Below are 19,830 nucleotides of genomic sequence, written 5' to 3'. Positions count from 1 at the left end.
TGCTCCCTCTTCTTCTTTCTGCTGCCACTCTTCCTCTCTTCCTGCTGCTTCTTTCTCCATCTCTGTGGGACTGCCTGTCCCCGTCCTTCTCTCGCTGTCCCTTTCCCTGCTTCGTGCTTTCTCGTTACACCGCCGCTGTCACTTTTCTCCTCTCTTGTAGTGGCCTGCACCCTGCTCCTCATTTTTGGCGGCCTCTGCCGAGCAGCGCATCGCTCCGGGAGCGGACTGACCGACTGTTCCCTGCTGGAGCAACGGGCGCAGCTGCGGGAAGGACTGCCGAGGTGTCGGAGGGGCAGAGGGAGCATCGGGGGCCCCGAGCCCCGGAGCAGAGCGGCTCCCGGGACTGGCTGGGTGCGTGACTGAATAAAGACCTGCGGTCCCTTTTGCCCTCGCGGCTGCGTTTGTGCGTGGTTTGCACGGGACGAGGGGCTGCGCCAGAGCCCAGGGGAGGAGGGGACGGGCTGTGGGGCAGGGGCGACGGCCCCCTGTTCCTGCCGGGCTCCAGCCGTGGGCCGGGGCCGCCCCAGGTGCGGGCAGCACGGCTGATGGCGACGGCCCCTCCCTCTGCCGGTGGAGGGCCCGGTGCTGCCGTGACCGGGGTGGCCGTGGAGGGGCCGGTGCGAGCCGAGGGAGGAGCGGAGCCGTGACCGGGCTGCGGCTGCAGGGAGGGAGAAGGTGAGCGCGGGGCGGTCGATGGAGCGGCGGGTCCCGGGGAAAGCCCCGAGGCGGGCGAGGGTACCTGCCGAGCGGGGTCCGTGTGGGAGGCAAGGAGCGGCGGGGGTCCAGCGCCGTTTCGGGCACGGTGTCCCCGCAAGCCGAGGCCCGCAGCTCCCGCGGCGTGCTGGGAGCTGTAGTGCTGGGGCGCGGGGCGCGCTGTCGGCTACGCTACTCCCCGGGGCATGCCGGGAGGTGTAGTCTTCCGGCTGCCGGGCGGCCGAGCCCTGCTAGCCAGGGCATGCCGGGAGGTGTCGTTTTCAGGGACTCGGCTGCCGGGCAGCCGCATTGCTCTCGGGCATGTGCGACGAGGCGTTGTGCTTGGTCCCGCCACAGCCCCCGCTGCGCGGGACGAAGGGTAGTTCTGTGGTCAGTTCCGTGTGTTTTTCTGCAGCCTTCCCGCTGCGTCCGGTCCCCAGAAAGCGGTGCGGCCGCGCCTCGACCGGGCGTGCCGCAGGGCTCGCTGCTGCCACCCGGTGAGCAAAGTTCGTTACTGCGGCTCGGGTGGCGCCAATGCGCGGTGGCGCCGAGTCCAAGAGCTCGCTGCTGCCACCCGGTGACCAAAGTTCGGTACTGCGGCTCGGGAGACGCGAATGCGCGGTGGCGCCGTGTCCAAGAGCTCGCTGCTGCCACCCGGTGACCAAAGTTCGGTACTGCGGCTCGGGAGACGCGAATGCGCGGTGGCGCCGTGTCCAAGAGCTCGCTGCTGCTACCCGGTGACCAAAATTCGGTACTGCCGCTCGAGTGGCACAGGTGCTGTGCGCGCTGGGAGGAGCCGTGCCCTGTGTGTCCGGTGCTGCAATAAAGGACGCCTGCCTGCTTGCTGAAATGCCCAAACGGCTTCAGAGGGTCTTTGTGTTTGCCCAATGACGGCACCGTGGGATCCAGCCGTGGGCCGGAGCCGGAGGAGCCCCAGGTGCGGGCAGCACGGCTGATGGCGACGGCCCCTCCCTCTGCCGGTGGAGGGCCCGGTGCTGCCGTGCCCCGGGTGGCTGTGGAGGGGCCGGTGCGAGTCGAGGGAGGAGCGGAGCCGTAGCCGGGTTGCGGCTGCAGCGAGGGAGAAGGTGAGCGCGGGGTGTGTGGGGGTGTGGATGGAGTGGCAGGTCCTGGGGAAAAGCCCCCGGGAGGTCGGGGGCAAGGAGCGGCGGGGGTGCGGCGCCGTGTCGCAGCCGCGAGTCGGGGGCTGCCCGGAGCGGGAGGCGCGCGGCAGGGCGCTGCCCGGAGCCGTGCGGAGGCGCCGCCCCCTGCCGGCGGCGCCGCCCCCTGCCGGCGGCGCCGCCCCCTGCCGGCGGCGCGCGCTGCCTGGACCCGGAGGTGGGGCCGGGCGTGGGCGCCGCGCCGTGTCCGCTGGCGCCGTCCCCTGGCCGCGATGCGGTACTGCAGCCCGGCGTTCCGCGCAGGGACTGGGGACTGGCCACTCCGGCGCGCCGTCGGCACGTGGCGCATGCGCGGTACGGCGTAGCAGCATGGCGGCGCCCTGGTGTCGGGTGCCGGGGCGGCGGGGGAGCGGAGAGGCCAGCCGTGAGGCGCGGGCTCCCCTGCGACGGGTGCGGGGGTGCGTGGTGGCTGCCCGAGGGTGGTGGGACGGGAAGCTTCGAGCCGCCCGCTGCGGCAGGCTGCCGGTGCGCTGGAGGCGAGGCGGGTGCGGGCAGCCCCGGGGCCAGAGGCGGGAGGTGACGCAGGGTGAGGGGGGAAGGATGCGGGCACCCCCCCCCAACTCGGCAGCGCTCCCCGGCCCCGCTCGCCCCGCGCAGCCGCCCCCAGCTCCAGCACGTCCCCTGAAGCCTGTCCCGGAGCCCCCGGCCTCCCCCAAGGCCCGTGGTGCGGGCGGCACACTGGGCCTCGAGCGTGCCTCGGCCTCCCTTAACGCGGTCGCCGCTGCTTCTTTCTCTGTGGCAGGGGCCGCGCTGAGGACGCGTTTGTCCGTTCCTGCCCTGGGGATGCCGTTGGCTGCGCCCGCTCCAGGCTTGTGAGGGCTGTGTGTGCCGGGCCTCGGTCTCCTGGCGTCGTGGGGGCGAAAAGGGAGAGGCGGACCGTTGAGTGGCTGCGGACGGGAGCTGGCGGGGCTGAAGCTGGAGAGTCCCGAGAAGGCTGAAGAAGAAAAAAAAATGGAAGGCCACCTGGCTGGAAGCTGCCTGGCTCCGCAGGCAGGAGAGAGCCTGCCTCTGCGGGTGAGGAAGGCTCCCTCTTGGTAGCCTGCAGCAGGCCAGGCCGCCAGCGTGTCCCGCAGGGTCTGTATGTGTCACCAGCAGCAGCATGGTACGGTTGTGGAGCGCGTGAGCGAGCGAGGCTACGTGCCTAGGGAGCCTCGTGTCCTGAGAGCCGCGACACATGCGCGTTTTTTCTTAGGTGTAGGACAGCCAAGCGACCGGACTTACGGAAGAGGAAGGGAGGAGCGCAGGAGAGAGAAGCGCCTGAAGCGGCAGAGTCTCCCGACAGCGCCGAGAGCGAGATCTGCGGTGAGTGGCGGGCCTCCGGGGCCCTGTCGCCCCTCTTCTGCGTCCCGGGCCCTCCCCTGGATCCTTCTCTCTCCCACGCTGCTGTGATTGTTTTGTTTGTTTTTTTTTTCTTTTTCCTTTTCTTTCCCTTTCCCTGTACCTCCCGTCTTCTGTCTGTGTTTGTGTCCTGCTACCTCTCCCTCTTTTTCTCCCTCCAGAATTTCTTTAGCCGGCTCCCTGTCTCTGTTTCTCTGTCCTGCTGCCTGTCCGGTCGTTTCTTGCTATACGTCCCTGTTCAGCCAGCTCTCCCTTTTTGCCTTTCTCTCCTTCTCTGTCCTGCTTCATGGCCCTTTCTCTCCGTCCTGTAGCCCCTTGCTGGTTTGTTTTGGGGTTTCCCTGCACACACCCCCCCGCCCCCCCTCTTCTTGGTCTCTTTGTCTAGATCTGACCCTTTCTTTGTTTCTCGGTCCCTTTTTTCCTGTTCACTGTCCTTTTTCTCTCTCTGCCTGTGTGTCCTGTGCTCCATTGCCATCTTTGTCTCTCCTTTCTTCTTCATCTCCTCCCCCTGCCCCTGTCTCTCTCTCCCTCTTTCGCGCTCACCGGCCCAACATTTTCGTGCTCCGTCTCTGCAAGGCTCCTCGTCCCTGTTTTTCTTGATTTCTCTACCTCTCTGGCGTTTTCTTTCGACCCTTCTTTCTCTCTGAGCTCCTCGGTCTTCTCCCGTGTCTTATTTTCGTCTTCCTAGGGCTCTGCCCTGCTCCCCGTCACTTATTTTCTCTCTCCGTTTCTCTGCCCTGCTCCCCCTCGCTCTCTTTCTTTCTCCATTCCCCTCTGCTGCTCCACAGCAGTGTTTTTCCTTTCTCCGGCTCTCTGACCTGCTCCCCGCCCACCCAGGTTGGCCGTCCCAGGTTTTGTGCTGTTTTTTCCCTTCTCCGCCTCTCTCTCCTGCTGCCCAGCCGAGGCGTTTCCCCCTCCGTCTCTGTCCTGCTCCCCTGTCTCTTATTTTTGCCTGTCTTTCACTTTATCCTGCCTCCCTGTCCCCTTTTTCTCTCTCAGTATCACCTTGTCCCACTCCCTTTCTTTGACAATCTGTCCTGCTCCTTGTCCTTCTCTTTCCCTTCTCTGTCATTCCCCATCCTTCTTCTGGCCTTTCTTCCTTCTCTTTCTACCCTGCTGCCGCAGTGCTTCTTTCTCCATCGCTGTCCTGCTCCCTGGCCCTTGTTTCCTCTCGCCGTCACTCTGTCCTGGTTCCTGTTCCCCGGTTTTTCTGTCTCTGTGTCTCTGTCCTGCTGCCTGTCTGGTTGTTTCTTGCTATACGTCCCTGTCCAGCCGGCTCTCCCTTTTTGCCTTTCTCTCCTTCTCTGTCTTGCTTCCCGGCCCTTTCTTCTCTTCCTCTCTCTCTGTCCACTAGCCCCTTGCTGGTTTGTGTTGGGGTTCCAACCCTAACCACCCTCTTCTTCGTCTGACCCTTTCTTTGTTTCTTAATACCTTTTTCCCTGTTCACTGTCGTTTTTCTCTTTCTGTCAGTGTGTGGGGACGGGGGTGGGAAGCTTGGGGCGGGGAGTGGAGGCTGGAAAGAGGTAGGAGGTTGCAGAGGGGTGGGAAGCTGAACTATGTAGAGGCCAGCAAAATGGGAGGTAGGAGGCTGATGAGGGGTGGGAGGCTGGGGGCGAGAGTAGAGACCAGAAAAAGAAGGAGGCCGGAAAGGGGTGGGAGGCCGCAGCAGGGTGGGAGGCCGGGGGCGAGAGTAGAGGCCAGAAAGAAAAAAAGGAGGCCGCAGAGGGGTGGGAGGCCGCAGAGGGGTGGGAGGCCAGGGGCGAGAGTAGAGGCCAGAAAGAAAAAAAGGAGGCCGCAGAGGGGTGGGAGGCCAGGGGCGAGAGTAGAGGCCAGAAAAAAAGGAGGCTGTAAAGAGATGGGAGGCTGGGGGGTGTGAGTAGAGGCCAGAAAGGCCCTTTTCTTCCGGCTTCTTCCCTGTCTTTATCTCTCTTTCCTGCCTTGTTTATTCCTCTGATTCAAGTTCTCTCTCGATCTGTGAGTTCTGCTTCCCACTCATCATATTCTCTCTCTTTCTCTGTCCTATTCCTGCATACAGTGTGCAGTGAGGCTTCTTGTCTAGGAAGCCGCGTCTCGTATGAGCTCTAAGACAACCACATGCATTTTCTCTCAGGTGGAGGCGAGCCAAACGATTTGAGTTACAGAAGAAGAAGGGAAGAGAGAAGGAGAGAGAAGCATCTGAAGTGTCCAAGTCTCCCGGCAGCACCGAGAGTGAGAGCTGCGGTGAGTCCTGGGCCCTCGGGGCCCTGTCACCCCTCTTCTGCATCCTGGGCCCTCCCCTGGCTCCCTCTCTTTCCCACACTGCTACGATTATTTTTTTTTCTGCTCTTGTGTACCTTCTTTCTCCATCTGTCTCTGACTTGTCCCCATCTTTTAGGTCCTCCCTCTTTCTGCCCTGCAGCCCGTGGCGTTTTTTTCCTTCTTCCCCTCTTTCTGTTCAGCTCCCGGTTACTACTTTTGCTTTCCTCCTGCTCTGTAGCCTGTCAGTACTTTTGCTGTCTCTGGTGCTCTTTTGTCTGGCTCCTTGTCCCTTGATTTGAGGCCTTCCTTCTCGGCTCCATAGCGCGTCACAGATCTACTGCTTTCTCCATGTCTATTCTATTCTATTTCCTCATCTCTCTTTGCCCAGGTCCCTGCCGCTATTCTTTTTTCCTCTTTCAATGCTACAGGGTTTTTTTTTGCATCTCCTTCCTGCTCCCCGTTCTTCATTTTCGGTCTCTGTCCTGCTCCCTCTTCTTCTTTCTGCTGCCACTCTTCCTCTCTTCCTGCTGCTTCTTTCTCCATCTCTGTGGGACTGCCTGTCCCCGTGCTTCTCTCGCTGTCCCTTTCCCCGCTTCGTGCTTTCTCGTTACACCGCCGCTGTCCAGCCATCTGTCACTTTTCTCCTCTCTTGTAGTGGCCTGCACCCTGCTCCTCATTTTTGGCGGCCTCTGCCGAACAGCGCATCGCTCCGGGAGCCGACTGACCGACTGTTCCCTGCTGGAGCAACGGGCGCAGTTGCGGGAAGGACTGCCGAGGTGTCGGAGGGGCAGAGGGAGCATCGGGGGCCCCGAGCCCCGGAGCAGAGCGGCTCCCGGGACTGGCTGGGTGCGTGACTAATAAAGACCTGCGGTCCCTTTTGCCCTCGCGGCTGCATTTGTGCTTGGTTTGCACGGGACGAGGGGCTGTGCCAGAGCCCAAGGGAGGAGGGGACGGGCTGTGGGGCAGGGGCGACGGCCCCCTGTTCCTGCCGGGCTCCAGTCGTGGGCCCGGGGCCGGGGGAGCCCCAGGTGTGGGCAGCACGGCTGATGGCGACGGCCCCTCCCTCTGCCGGTGGAGGGCCCGGTGCTGCCGTGACCGGGGTGGCCGTGGAGGGGCCGGTGCGAGCCGAGGGAGGAGCGGAGCCGTGGCCGGGCTGCGGCTGCAGCGAGGGAGAAGGTGAGCGCGGGGTGGGGGGGGAGGTGGATGGAGCAGCGCGTCCCGGGGAAAAGCCCCCGGGAGGGCGGGGTCCGTGTCGGGGACAGGGAGGGGCGGGGGTTCGGCGCCGTGTCGGAGCCGCGAGTCGGGGGCTGCCCGGAGCCGTGCGGAGGTGCCGCCCCGTGCCGGCGACGCGCGCTGCCCCGACCCGGAGCGGTACTGCAGCCAGGCGTTGCGCGCAGGCTGTGGCCCCTCCGGCGCGCCGTCGGCGCGTGGCGCATGCGCAGTGCGGCGCAGCAGCATGGCGGCGCCCTGGTGTCGGGTGCCGGGGCGGCGGGGGAGCGGAGAGGCCAGCCGTGAGGCGCGGGCTCCCCTCCGGCGGGTGCGGGGGTGCGTGGTGGTTGCCCGAGGGTGGTGGGACGGGAAGCTTCGAGCCGTCCGCTGCGACAGGCTGCCGGTGCGCTGGAGGCGAGGCGGGTGCGGGCAGCCCCGGGGCCAGAGGCGGGAGGTGACGGAAGGGAAGGGGGGAAGGAGGCGGGCACCCCCCCCAACTCGGCAGCGCTCCCCGGCCCCGCTCGCCCCGCGCAGCCGCCCCCAGCTCCAGCACGTCCCCTGAAGCCTGTCCCGGAGCCCCCGGCCTCCCCCAAGGCCCGTGGTGCGGGCAGCACACTGGGCCTCGAGCGTGCCTCGGCCTCCCTTAACGCGGTCGCCGCTGCTTCTTTCTCTGTGGCAGGGGCCGCGCTTGTCCGTTCCTGCCCTGGGGATGCCGTTGGCTGCGCCCGCTCCAGGCTTGTGAGGGCTGTGTGTGCCGGGCCTCGGTCTCCTGGCGTCGTGGGGGCGAAAAGGGAGAGGCGGAGCGCTGAGTGGCTGCGGACGGGAGCTGGCGGGGCTGAAGCTGGAGAGTCCCGAGAAGGCTGAAGAAGAAGAAAAAATGGAAGGCCACCTGGCTGGCAGCTGCCTGGCTCCGCAGGCAGGAGAGAGCCTGCCTCTGCGGGTGAGGAAGGCTCCCTCTTGGTAGCCTGCAGCAGGCCAGGCCGCCAGCGTGTCCCGCAGGGTCTGTATGTGTCACCAGCAGCAGCATGGTACGGTTGTGGAGCGCGTGAGCGAGCGAGGCTACGTGCCTAGGGAGCCTCGTCTCCTAAGAGCCGCGACACATGCGCGTTTTTTCTTAGGTGTAGGACAGCCAAGCGACCGGACTTACGGAAGAGGAAGGGAGGAGCGCAGGAGAGAGAAGCGCCTGAAGCGGCAGAGTCTCCCGGCAGCGCCGAGAGCGAGATCTGCGGTGAGTGGCGGGCCTCCGGGGCCCTGTCGCTCCTCTTCTTCGTCCCGGGCCCTCCCCTGGATCCTTCTCTCTCCCATGCTGCTGTGATTCCTCCTCCCCCCCCCCCCCCCCCAGCTTTTCTTTTCCTTCCCTGTACCTCCCCTTCTTTTGTCTGTATTTGTTTCCCTGTCCCGCTCTTTTCCTCTCTATTCCTCATTCCCTGTCCTTGTTGCTGTTTTTTCTTTCTCCATCTCTGTGCCCTGCTGCCTATCTCTGTCCAGTTCCCTTTCTGTTTGCTGGGTTGTTTTTTTTTTTTTGCTCCTCATTCCTCTGCCTTGCTCTGTTCCGTCCTCTCACTCCCGCAGTGTCGTGCTGTGTGTTACCCGTCCTTCTCCCTGTGGTTTTTTGTTCCTCTTGCTCTGTGCCTCTGTCCTGCTGCCTGGAAGTAATTTTTTATTCTCCGTATTTCTGTTATTCTGCCTGTGGCTATTTTTTTTGTTCTCTACCTCTCTCCTGCTCCCCACCCTCACCTTTCTCTCCCTGACGTTCTTTCCTCTTCCCAGTACCTCTGCTTTTCTGCGCCCTTGCACTCCATTTCCTCCGTCTCGCTCTATCACGCTGTCTTGCTCCCCATCCCTCCCTTTTCCTTTCTACCCTTCCGATGTGTGTGTCCCCCAAGTGCCCCTTTGACGTGTCCCAGTCTTTCTGTCTACACCCTCCTGTCATTCTCCTTCTCTTGCTCTTCTTGCTCTTTTTCTCTCTTTTCCTCTGTGCTGCGGCCCATCACTGTTCTTTCCTCCTCCATCCCTTTGTTGCGCTGCCTGTCCTTGTCAGTTTTGCCCTGTGTTCTGGCTCCAGTCTTGCCTTGTTTTCTGCATCTCTGTCCTTTTCCCTGTACTTTTTTCTCTCTGCTCCTCAGTCCTTCTCCCTCGTCTTGTTTTTCTCTTTCTGCCGTCCCTCTCTTTTTGTCTGTGACCCTCTGTGCTCTTCTCCTTCTCCCTCTCAGTTTGCGGTTGTCTTATGTGTCCCCTTCTCTGTCTCTCTCTTCTGCTGTCCTGCTCCCCAGCCCCATTATTTATTGCTTCACCCCTCGGTCTTGCTCTCAGTCCCTGTTTTCTCTTGTGCTCCACCTCGCTGCCGTTCTCTCGGTTGCTCTCGGTTGCTGTCTGTCCCAGCGTCCTGCTCCCTGTCGCGCTCTCTTTCACAGTATCTTTCTTTCTGGCGTCCTGTCCCTCACCGGTTTTCTCTGTCACTCTGTCCTTCCTCCTGTCTTTTCCTTGTGCCTCTGGCCTCCTACTCGTCGCTACTTTTTTCTTCCTTTCTCTACCTCTCTGCCTCTGTCCTGTCGCTTTCTTCCTCTCTCTGTCGCCAGCATTTCTTTCTCCATCTGTGCCCCCCTCCCTGTCCCTTTTCTCTCATTCTCTCTGTCCTCCATCCTCCCCGTAACTCTTTGTCTGTATATCTCCATACTGCTGCCTGTCCCTTTGTTTCTTGCTATATGCCCCTGTCCAGCTTGCTGTCCCGTTATTCTCCTCTGTCCTGCTCCTTGGCCTTTTTTCTCATCCTGCAGCCCATCACTGTTTTCACTTTCTCCACCTCTTTGTCCTGATCTGTGTGTCTCCTGCCCTCGTCCATCTGGCTTGTTGCCTGTACGTTTGTCTCCCTCCAGCGTTCTTTATTCCCCTGATTCAGTTTCTCTCTTGATCCGTCAGTTCTGCTGCCCGCTCGTCATTCTCTCTCTCTCTCTCTCTTTCCCTCTTGTCTTGTTCCTGCGCGTAGTGCGTGAGCAGGCGAGGCTACGTGTCTAGGGAGCCTTGTCTCGCCAGAGCTGCGAGACATGGACGTTTTCTCTTAGGTGGGGGACAGCCAAGCGACCGGAGTTACGGAAGAGGAAGGGAGGAGAGCAGGAGAGAGAAGCGTCTGAAGCAGCAGAGTCTCCCGGCAGTGCTAAGAGCGAGATCTGCGGTGAGTGCCGGGCCCTCGGGGCCCTGTCGCCCCTCTTCTGCATCCCGGGCTCTCCCCTGGATCCCTCTCTTTCCCACACTGCTGTGCTTTTTGGCTTTTTTTTCCTCCCTGCCCCCTCCAACCCCCTCCCCGCTCCCGTGTACCTGCTTTCTCCATCTCTGACCAGCTCCCTGTCCCCATCTTTTAGGTCCTCCCTCTCTCTGCCCTGTAGCCCGTGGCTTTTTTTTCCTTCCCTATCTCTTTCTGTCTGGCTCCCGATCACGGTTTTTGCTTTCCCCCCTCTCTGCCCTATAGCCCGTCGGTACTTTTGCCGTCTCTGGGACTCTCTGTCCGGCTCCCTGTCCCTCTGGTTCAAGGTCTTCCTTCTCAGCTCCGTAGCACGTTGCGCGTCTGCCTCTTTCTCTATCTCTCTCTATTCTGCTCCCTGCCCCTCATTTTGAATTCCTCCCTCTCTGTCCTGTCGCTCCTTTTCCCTTTCTGCATCTCCGTCTTTTTTCTCTTTTTCTTTCTCTGTCTCTCTCTGTCCAACTCCCTGTCTCTAAGTTTCAGTTCCTCGCCCTCTCTGCGGAAGCTGTCGGGACTTTTTGCCTTCGCAGTCTCTCTGTTCTGGCTTCCTGTCCCTGTTTTTTCATTCCTCCCTCTCTGCCCTGTTACCCGTCACCATTTTTATTTTCTCCGTCTCTTCTGGCTCAAGGTCCTGATTTTTTTAAGTTCCTCCCTCTCTGCCCCATACCCTGTCACTTCTGCAGGTCTGTTTCTCCACCCTCTCCCTGTGCGGCTCCCAGCCCCTCTTTCGCACTTCCTCCCTCCGGAGCCTGCGGCCTGTTGCTTTCCCCCCCTCTTATTTCTCTCTCTCTGTCTCTCTCTGTCTCCCCGCCCCTGTTTTTTCATTCCTCCTGTCTCTGCCCTAGAGCCCGTCAGGAGTTCTTTCATTCTCTGGCGCTCTCTTTCCAGTTCCCAGGCCCTGGTTTTCAGTGTTGTCCTCCTGTCTTCCCTGTGCCACGGCGCGATTTCATTTCTTTGGCCGTCTCTCCCGGTCCGGCTCCCCGCCAGGATTTTTTAATCCCCCCCTCTCTGTCTTGTAGCCCATTGCTGTTTTCTCTGTCTCTGTGTCCCTCTGTCCGGCTCCCTGTCTTTACTTACTATTTTTGTTGAATTCCTCCCTCTCTGCCCTGTACGCGGTGCTGTTTACACTTTCGTTCCCGGACGTCTCTCTGTAGATTGCTCCCAGTCCTGTTTTTTTTTAATTCCTCCCTCTCTGTCTGTCATGGTTTAACTTGGCAGCCGGCAACTAAGCACTAGAGAGCTGCTCGCTCACAGCCCCCACCCCCGGCCCGTTCCCTCCCCAGCGGGATGCGGAGGACAAATGGACAAAAGGTCAAACTTGTCGGTTGAGATAAAGACAGTTTAGTAAGGCAACAAAGGAAATACTGCTGATAATTCTAATAACGATGATAATAATTGCAACAACGCACATGCGAACCAAACTATACGCAGTACAGTTTCTCTCACCACCCGATGACCGATTCACAGGCAGTCCCCGAACAGCGATTGCGGAACCCGGAAATCGCAAGTTTCGCTAAATTCCAAAATAGTTTGACCTCCCGGACGAGAGCGGGTTCCAACTCGCGGAAACGACAAGAGCTGATTCCTGCCCCGCAGCCAGCCCCCATTTATAAGCTGTGCGTGACGTCTGTGGTACGGAATATTTCCACTGGCCAGCTTGGGCTAGCCCTGTAGCCTGTCGCAGGTGGTGGTGCTGTGTTTCCCCCCCGGCCATTTCTTTCTCGTTGCGCTCTGTCCGGCTTCCTGTCCCTACTTTTCAATTCTTCCCTCGCTGCCCTGTGGCCTGTTGCTATCTTCCCTTTTTCTGTCTCTCTGTGTATGGCTCCCGCTCCCTTCCTTTTTGAAATTCCTCCCTCTCCATCTGGGAGCCCATCGTGGTTTTTCCTTTCTGCGTCTCTCTCTGGCTGGCTTCTGCTCCCTGGTTTTCAATTTCTTCCTTCTGGGCCCTTTATTTAGCCTGTGGCAATTTTACTTCTTTCTCGGGCTCTGGATCCCAATTTTTTAATTCCTCCTCGTCTCCCCTCCTCCATCCCTTTTTCCAGCTCCCTCCCCGGCTCCCTATCCCTGTGGTTTAATTCCTCCCTCTCTGCTCTCTAGCTTTTGCTGTACTTCCTGTGTGCCTTGCTCCGCATCTGGCGCCTCGCCCCTGTCTTCGCATTCCTCCCTCTCCTCCCTATAGCCCATCACTGTCCTTGTCTTTTGTCATCGATCTGGTCCAGATCCCTGTTTTTGCCGCCTTCTCTCTCTGCCTTATTGCCCCTGGCTATTTCTTCTTCCTCCCTCTCTGACTGCCCGGCTCCGGATCCCTATTGTTTCATTCCTCCCTCTCTGTCCTGTGGCCCGTCGGTATTTTTTCTTTCTCTGGCTCTCTTTGTCTGGCTCCCTGTCCCTGTTGTTCAGCTTCTTCCTTCTTGGCACTGTAGCGTGTTGTGATTCTGTTTCTTTCTCCACCTCTCTGTCTTCCCAGCTTCTCGTCCCTCACTTTTAAGTCCTCCCTCTCCATCCTGTTGCCTATTGGATTCAGCGCCGCCCCCCCCCCTTTCAGTCTTTCTTGCTTCCCGTGCCTGTTTTTAAGTCCTCCCTCTCTGCCACATCACCCATTGCTTTTTTCTTTTCTCCATCTCTCTATGTCTGTCTCACTGCCCCTGTTTTTTAGTTCTTCCTCTCTGCCCTATGCCCTGCTGCTGTGTTTGCCTTTCTCGGTCCCTCCCTGTGCGGCTCCCTGTCCCCATTTATTAACTCTTACCTCTTCTTCCTGCACCCACCACTGTTCTCCGCGATCTCCCTCTCTCTCTGTCTGGCTCCCCGTCCTCAGTGTTTAATTCGTTCCTCTGCCCCCTGTAGCCCCACGCTATTGGTCTGTCTGTCTCCATCTCTCTGTGTCCAGCTCCCTGGCGCTGTTTTGTGTTTCCCCCAGCCCATCTTGTAGCCCATCACTGGTTTTGTTTCGTTGGTTTTTTGGTCTTCCTCTGTGTCTCGCTGTCCAGCTCCTGGTCGCTGTTCTTCAGTCCCTCCGTCTTCCCTGGAGCGTGCTTTTGCTTTTTTTCCATTCTCCATTGTGCTCTGTCCGGTCCCCTGTTGCTCTTTATCCATTCCTCCCTCTCTGCCCCGTGGCCCGTCACTTTTTCTCCTCTTATTTCTGCCTTTCCCTCTGTCCGACTCCCTGTGCCTGGTTTTTAAATTCGTCCCTCTCTGCCCTGTCACCCGTGCCATCTTTTGCCTTTCTCGGTCTCTCTCTGGCCAGCGCTCTGTCCATATTCATTGATTCTTCCCTCTCCACCTCGTAGCCTGTTGCTTTTGTCCTTTGTCCTTCTTACTTGTGTCTGTCTCCCCGATGACCCTGTTTTAGAATCCCCCCCCCCTTTCTTTCTGTACGCATTACTCTCTGGCTTTTTCCTCTCTGGCTCTCTTTTGTTCAGCTCCCGCTCCCTACTTCTTAAGTCTTCCCTCTTTTCCCTGTAGCGTGTAGCTATGTGGTTTGTTTCGTGTTGTCCTGCCCACCCTCGCCCCTTCCCTCCGTCGTTTGCGGTCCCGGCTCCCTGTCCATGTTGTCTCATTCCTCCCTCTCTGCCCTGTTTTTGTAGCTTTTTTTTTTTGTCTTTCCCCATCTGTCTCAGTCCGGGTCCCTGCCCCTATTCTTTTTTCCTCCCTTCCTGTTGTGCTGCCCGTTGCAGGTTTTTTCTGCGCCTCTGTCCTGCTCCCCCATCCTTTTTCGGTCTCTGTCCTGCTCCCTCTTCTTCTTTCTGCTGCCACTCTTCCTCTCTTCCTGCTGCTTCTTTCTCCATCTCTGTGGGACTGCCTGTCCCCGTCCTTCTCTCGCTGTCCCTTTCCCTGCTTCGTGCTTTCTCGTTACACCGCCGCAGTCCAGCCACCTGTCACTTTTCTCCTCTCTTGTAGTGGCCTGCGCCCTGCTCCTCATTTTTGGCGGCCTCTGCCGAGCAGCGCATCGCTCCCGGAACGGACTGACCGAGTGTTCCCCGCTGGAGCAACGGGCGCAGCTGCGGGAAGGACTGCCGAGGTGTCGGAGGGGCAGAGGGAGCATCGGGGGCCCCGAGCCCCGGAGCAGAGCGTCTCCCGGGACTGGCTGGGTGCGTGACTGAATAAAGACCTGCGGTCCCTTTTGCCCTCGCGGCTGCGTTTGTGCGTGGTTTGCACGGGACGAGAGGCTGCGCCAGAGCCCAGGGGAGGAGGGGACGGGCTGTGGGGAAGGGGCGACGGCCCCCTGTTCCTGCCGGGCTCCAGCCGTGGGCCGGGGCCGGGGGAGCCCCAGGTGCGGGCAGCACGGCTGATGGCGACGGCCCCTCCCTCTGCCGGTGGAGGGCCCGGTGCTGCCGTGACCGGGGTGGCCGTGGAGGGGCCGGTGCGAGCCGAGGGAGGAGCGGAGCCGTGACCGGGCTGCGGCTGCAGCGAGGGAGAAGGTGAGCGCGGGGCGGTCGATGGAGCGGCGGGTCCCGGGGAAAGCCCCGAGGCGGGCGGGGGTACCTGCCGAGCGGGGTCCGTGTGGGAGGCAAGGAGCGGCGGGGGTCCAGCGCCATTTCGGGCACGGTGTCCCCGCAAGCCGAGGCCCGCAGCTCCCGCGGCGTGCTGGGAGCTGTAGTGCTGGGGCGCGGGGCGCGCGGTCGGCTACGCTGCTCCCCGGAGCATGCCGGGACGTGTAGTCTTCCGGCTGCCGGGCGGCCGAGCCCTGCTAGCCAGGGCATGCCGGGAGGTGTCGTTTTCAGGGACTCGGCTGCCGGGCAGCCGCATTGCTCTCGGGCATGTGCGACGAGGCGTTGTCCTTGGTCCCGCCACAGCCCCCGCTGCGCGGGACGAAGGGTAGTTCTGTGGTCAGTTCCGTGTGTTTTTCTGCAGCGTTCCCGCTGCGTCCGGTCCCCAGAAAGCGGTGCGGCCGCGCCTCGACCGGGCATGCCGCAGGGCTCGCTGTTGCCACCCGGTGACCAAAGTTCGGTACTGCGGCTCGGGAGACGCGAATGCGCGGTGGCGCCGTGTGCAAGAGCTCGCTGCTGCCACCCGGTGACCAAAATTCGGTACTGCCGCTCGAGTGGCACAGGTGCTGTGCGCGCTGGGAGGAGCCGTGCCCTGTGTGTCCGGTGCTGCAATAAAGGACGCCTGCCTGCTTGCTGAAATGCCCAAACGGCTTCAGAGGGTCTTTGTGTTTGCCCAATGACGGCACCGTGGGATCCAGCCGTGGGCCGGGGCCGGAGGAGCCCCAGGTGCGGGCAGCACGGCTGATGGCTACGGCCCCTCCCTCTGCCGGTGGAGGGCCCGGTGCTGCCGTGCCCCGGGTGGCTGTGGAGGGGCCGGTGCGAGTCGAGGGAGGAGCAGAGCCGTAGCCGGGTTGCGGCTGCAGCGAGGGAGAAGGTGAGCGCGGGGTGTGTGGGGGTGTGGATGGAGTGGCAGGTCCTGGGGAAAAGCCCCCGGGAGATCGGGGTCCGGGTCGGGGGCAAGGAGCGGCGGGGGTGCGGCGCCGTGTCGGAGCCGCGAGTCGGGGGCTGCCCAGAGCAGGAGGCGCGCGGCAGGGCGCTGCCCGGAGCCGTGCGGAGGTGCCGCCCCGTGCCGGCGGCGCGCGCTGCCTGGACCCGGAGGTGGGGCCGGGCGTGGGCGCCGCGCCGTGTCCGCTGGCGCCGTCCCCTGGCCGCAATGCGGTACTGCAGCCCGGCGTTCCGCGCAGGGACTGGGTACTGGCCACTCCGGCGCGCCGTCGGCACGTAGCGCATGCGCGGTACGGCGCAGCAGCATGGCGGCGCCCTGGTGTCGGGTGCCGGGGCGGCGGGGGAGCAGAGAGGCCAGCGGTGAGGCGCGGGCTCCCCTCCGGCGGGTGCGGGGGTGCGTGGTGGCTGCCCGAGGGTGGTGGGACGGGAAGCTTCGAGCCGTCCGCTGCGACAGGCTGCCGGTGCGCTGGAGGCGAGGCGGGTGCGGGCAGCCCCGGGGCCAGAGGCGGGAGGTGACGGAGGGGAAGGGGGGAAGGAGGCGGGCACACCGCCCCCCCAACTCGGCAGCGCTCCCCTGGCCCCGCTCGCCCCGCGCAGCCGCCCCCAGCTCCAGCACGTCCCCTGAAGCCTGTCCCGGAGCCCCCGGCCTCCCCCAAGGCCCGTGGTGCGGGCGGCACACTGGGCCTCGAGCGTGCCTCAGTGTCCCTTAACGCGGTCGCCGCTGCTTCTTTCTCTGTGGCAGGGGCCGCGCTGAGGACGCGTTTGTCCGTTCCTGCCCTGGGGATGCCGTTGGCTGCGCCCGCTCCAGGCTTGTGAGGGCTGTGTGTGCCGGGCCTCGGTCTCCTGGCGTCGTGGGGGCGAAAAGGGAGAGGCGGAGCGCTGAGTGGCTGCGGACGGGAGCTGGCGGGGCTGAAGCTGGAGAGTCCCGAGAAGGCTGAAGAAGAAGAAGAAATGGAAGGCCACCTGGCTGGCAGCTGCCTGGCGCTGCAGGCAGGAGAGAGCCTGCCTCTGCGGGTGAGGAAGGCTCCCTCTTGGTAGCCCGCAGCAGGCCAGGCCGCCAGCGTGTCCCGCAGGGTCTGTATGTGTCACCAGCAGCAGCATGGTACGGTTGTGGAGCGCGTGAGCGAGCGAGGCTACGTGCCTAGGGAGCCTCGTCTCCTAAGAGCCGCGACACATGCGTGTTTTTTCTTAGGTGTAGGACAGCCAAGCGACCGGAGTTACGGAAGAGGAAGGGAGGAGCGCAGGAGAGAGAAGCGCCTGAAGCAGCAGAGTCTCCCGGCAGCGCCGAGAGCGAGAGCTGCGGTGAGTGGTGGGCCCTCGGGGCCCTGTCGCTCCTCTTCTGCGTCCCGGGCCCTCCCCTGGATCCTCCTCTCTCCCACGCTGCTGTGATTGTTTTGTTTGGTTTATTTTTCTTTTTCCTTTTCTTTCCCTTTCCCTGTACCTCCCGTCTTCTGTCTGTGTTTGTGTCCTGCTCCCTCTCCCTCCTTTTCTCCCTCCAGAATTTCTTTAGCCGGCTCCCTGTCTCTGTTTCTCTGTCCTGCTGCCTGTCTGGCCGTTTCTTGCTATACGTCCCTGTTCAGCCAGCTCTCGCTTTTTGCCTTTCTCTCCTTCTCTGTCCTGCTTCATGGCCCTTTCTCTCCCTCTCTGTCCTGTAGCCCCTTGCTGGTTTGTTTTGGGGTTTCCCTGCACCCCCCCCCCGCCACCCCCCCTTCTTGGTCTCTTTGTCTAGATCTGACCCTTTCTTTGTTTCTCGGTCCCTTTTTTCCTGTTCACTGTCCTTTTTCTCTCTCTGCCTGTGTGTCCTGTGCTCCGTTGCCATCTTTGTCTCTCCTTTCTTCTTCATCTCCTCCCCCTGCCCCTGTCTCTCTCTCCCTCTTTCGCGCTCACCGGCCCAACATTTTCGTGCTCCGTCTCTCCAAGGCTCCTCGTCCCTGTTTTTCTTGATTTCTCTACTTCTCTGGCGTTTTCTTTCGACCCTTCTTTCTCTCTGAGCTCCTCGGTCTTCTCCCTTGTCTTATTTTCGTCTTCCTAGTGCTCTGCCCTGCTCCCCGTCACTTATTTTCTCTCTCCGTTTCTCTGCCCTGCTCCCCCTCGCTCTCTTTCTTTCTCCGTTCCCCTCTGCTGCTCCACAGCAGTGTTTTTCCTTTCTCCGGCTCTCTGACCTGCTCCCCGCCCACCCAGGTTGGCCGTCCCAGGTTTTGTGCTGTTTTTCCCCTTCTCCGCCTCTCTCTCCTGCTGCCCAGCCGAGGCGTTTCCCCCTCCGTCTCTGTCCTGCTCCCCTGTCTCTTATTTTTGCCTGTCTTTCACTTTATCCTGCCTCCCTGTCCCCTTTTTCTCTCTCAGTATCACCTTGTCCCACTCCCTTTCTTTGACAATCTGTCCTGCTCCTTGTCCTTCTCTTTCCCTTCTCTTTCATTCCCCATCCTTCTTCTGGCCTTTCTTCCTTCTCTTTCTACCCTGCTGCCGCAGTGCTTCTTTCTCCATCGCTGTCCTGCTCCCTGGCCCTTGTTTCCTCTGGCCGTCACTCTGTCCTGGTTCCTGTCCCCCAGTTTTTCTGTCTCTGTGTCTCTGTCCTGCTGCCTGTCTGGTTGTTTCTTGCTATACGTCCCTGTCCAGCCGGCTCTCCCTTTTTGCCTTTCTCTCCTTCTCTGTCTTGCTTCCCGGCCCTTTCTTCTCTTCCTCTCTCTCTGTCCACTAGCCCCTTGCTGGTTTGTGTTGGGGTTCCAACCCTAACCACCCTCTTCTTCGTCTGACCCTTTCTTTGTTTCTTAATACCTTTTTCCCTGTTCACTGTCGTTTTTCTCTCTCTGTCAGTGTGTGGGGACGGGGGTGGGAAGCTCGGGGCGGGGAGTGGAGGCTGGAAAGAGGTAGGAGGTTGCAGAGGGGTGGGAAGCTGAATTATGTAGAGGCCAGCAAAATGGGAGGTAGGAGGCTGATGAGGGGTGGGAGGCTGGGGGCGAGAGTAGAGACCAGAAAAAGAAGGAGGCCGGAAAGGGGTGGGAGGCTGCAGAGGGGTGGGAGGCCGGGGGCGAGAGTAGAGGCCAGAAAGAAAAAAAGGAGGCCGGAAAGGGGTGGGAGGCCGCAGAGGGGTGGGAGGCCGGGGGCGAGAGTAGAGGCCAGAAAGAAAAAAAGGAGGCCAGAAAGGGGTGGGAGGCTGCAGAGGGGTGGGAGGCCGGGGGCGAGAGTAGAGGCCAGAAAGAAAAAAAGGAGGCCGGAAAGGGGTGGGAGGCTGCAGAGGGGTGGGAGGCCGGGGGCGAGAGTAGAGGCCAGAAAAATAGGAGGCTGGAAAGAGATGGGAGGCTGGGGGGGGTGCGAGTAGAGGCCAGAAAGGCCCTTTTCTTCCGGCTTCTTCCCTGTCTTTATCTCTCTTTGCTGCCTTGTTTATTCCTCTGATTCAAGTTCTCTCTCGATCTGTGAGTTCTGCTTCCCACTCATCATATTCTCTCTCTTTCTCTGTCCTATTCCTGCATACAGTGTGCAGTGAGGCTTCTTGTCTAGGAAGCCGCGTCTCGTATGAGCTCTAAGACAACCACATGCATTTTCTCTCAGGTGGAGGCGAGCCAAACGATTGGAGTTACAGAAGAAGAAGGGAAGAGAGGAGGAGAGAGAAGCATCTGAAGTGTCAAAGTCTCCCGGCAGCACCGAGAGCGAGAGCCGCGGTGAGTCCTGGGCCCTCGGGGCCCTGTCACCCCTCTTCTGCATCCTGGGCCCTCCCCTGGCTCCCTCTCTTTCCCACACTGCTACGATTATTTTTTTTTTCTGCTCTTGTGTACCTTCTTTCTCCATCTGTCTCTGACTTGTCCCCATCTTTTAGGTCCTCCCTCTTTCTGCCCTGCAGCCCGTGGCGTTTTTTTCCTTCTTCCCCTCTTTCTGTTCAGCTCCCGGTTACTACTTTTGCTTTCCTCCTGCTCTGTAGCCTTTCAGTACTTTTGCTGTCTCTGGTGCTCTTTTGTCTGGCTCCTTGTCCCTTGATTCGAGGGCTTCCTTCTCGGCTCCGTAGCGCGTCACAGATCTACTGCTTTCTCTATGTCTATTCTATTCTATTTCCTCATCTCTCTTTGCCCAGGTCCCTGCCGCTATTCTTTTTTCCTCTTTCATGCTACAGGGGTTTTTTTTGCATCTCCTTCCTGCTCCCCGTTCTTCATTTTCGGTCTCTGTCCTGCTCCCTCTTCTTCTTTCTGCTGCCGCTCTTCCTCTCTTCCTGCTGCTTCTTTCTCCATCTCTGTGGGACCGCCTGTCCCCGTGCTTCTCTCACTGTCCCTTTCCCTGCTTTGTGCTTTCTCGTTACACCGCCGCTGTCCAGCCACCTGTCACTTTTCTCCTCTCTTGTAGTGGCCTGCACCCTGCTCCTCATTTTTGGCGGCCTCTGCCGAGCAGCGCATCGCTCTGGGAGCGGACTGACCGACTGTTCCCTGCTGGAGCAACGGGCGCAGCTGCGGGAAGGACTGCCGAGGTGTCGGAGGGGCAGAGGGAGCATCGGGGGCCCCGAGCCCCGGAGCAGAGC

General features: G+C 60.9%; 1 long non-coding RNA gene across 1 annotated transcript; it reads left to right on the top strand.

Moving 5' to 3' along the window:
- The first annotated feature begins 2,513 nt into the window (after positions 1 to 2,513).
- On the top strand, positions 2,514 to 6,326 carry LOC142361506 (uncharacterized). Its single transcript, XR_012764145.1, has 3 exons — positions 2,514 to 3,173; positions 5,320 to 5,429; positions 6,103 to 6,326. It is a non-coding gene; the product is annotated as an uncharacterized LOC142361506 (long non-coding RNA).
- Positions 6,327 to 19,830: the final 13,504 nt, after the last annotated feature.

This window comes from Opisthocomus hoazin, chromosome 5 (assembly GCF_030867145.1).
Source record: "Opisthocomus hoazin isolate bOpiHoa1 chromosome 5, bOpiHoa1.hap1, whole genome shotgun sequence".
Classification (NCBI taxonomy): domain Eukaryota; kingdom Metazoa; phylum Chordata; class Aves; order Opisthocomiformes; family Opisthocomidae; genus Opisthocomus; species Opisthocomus hoazin.
Note: the sequence above shows the minus strand (reverse complement) of the source record. Positions and strands in the feature narration are given on the sequence as shown.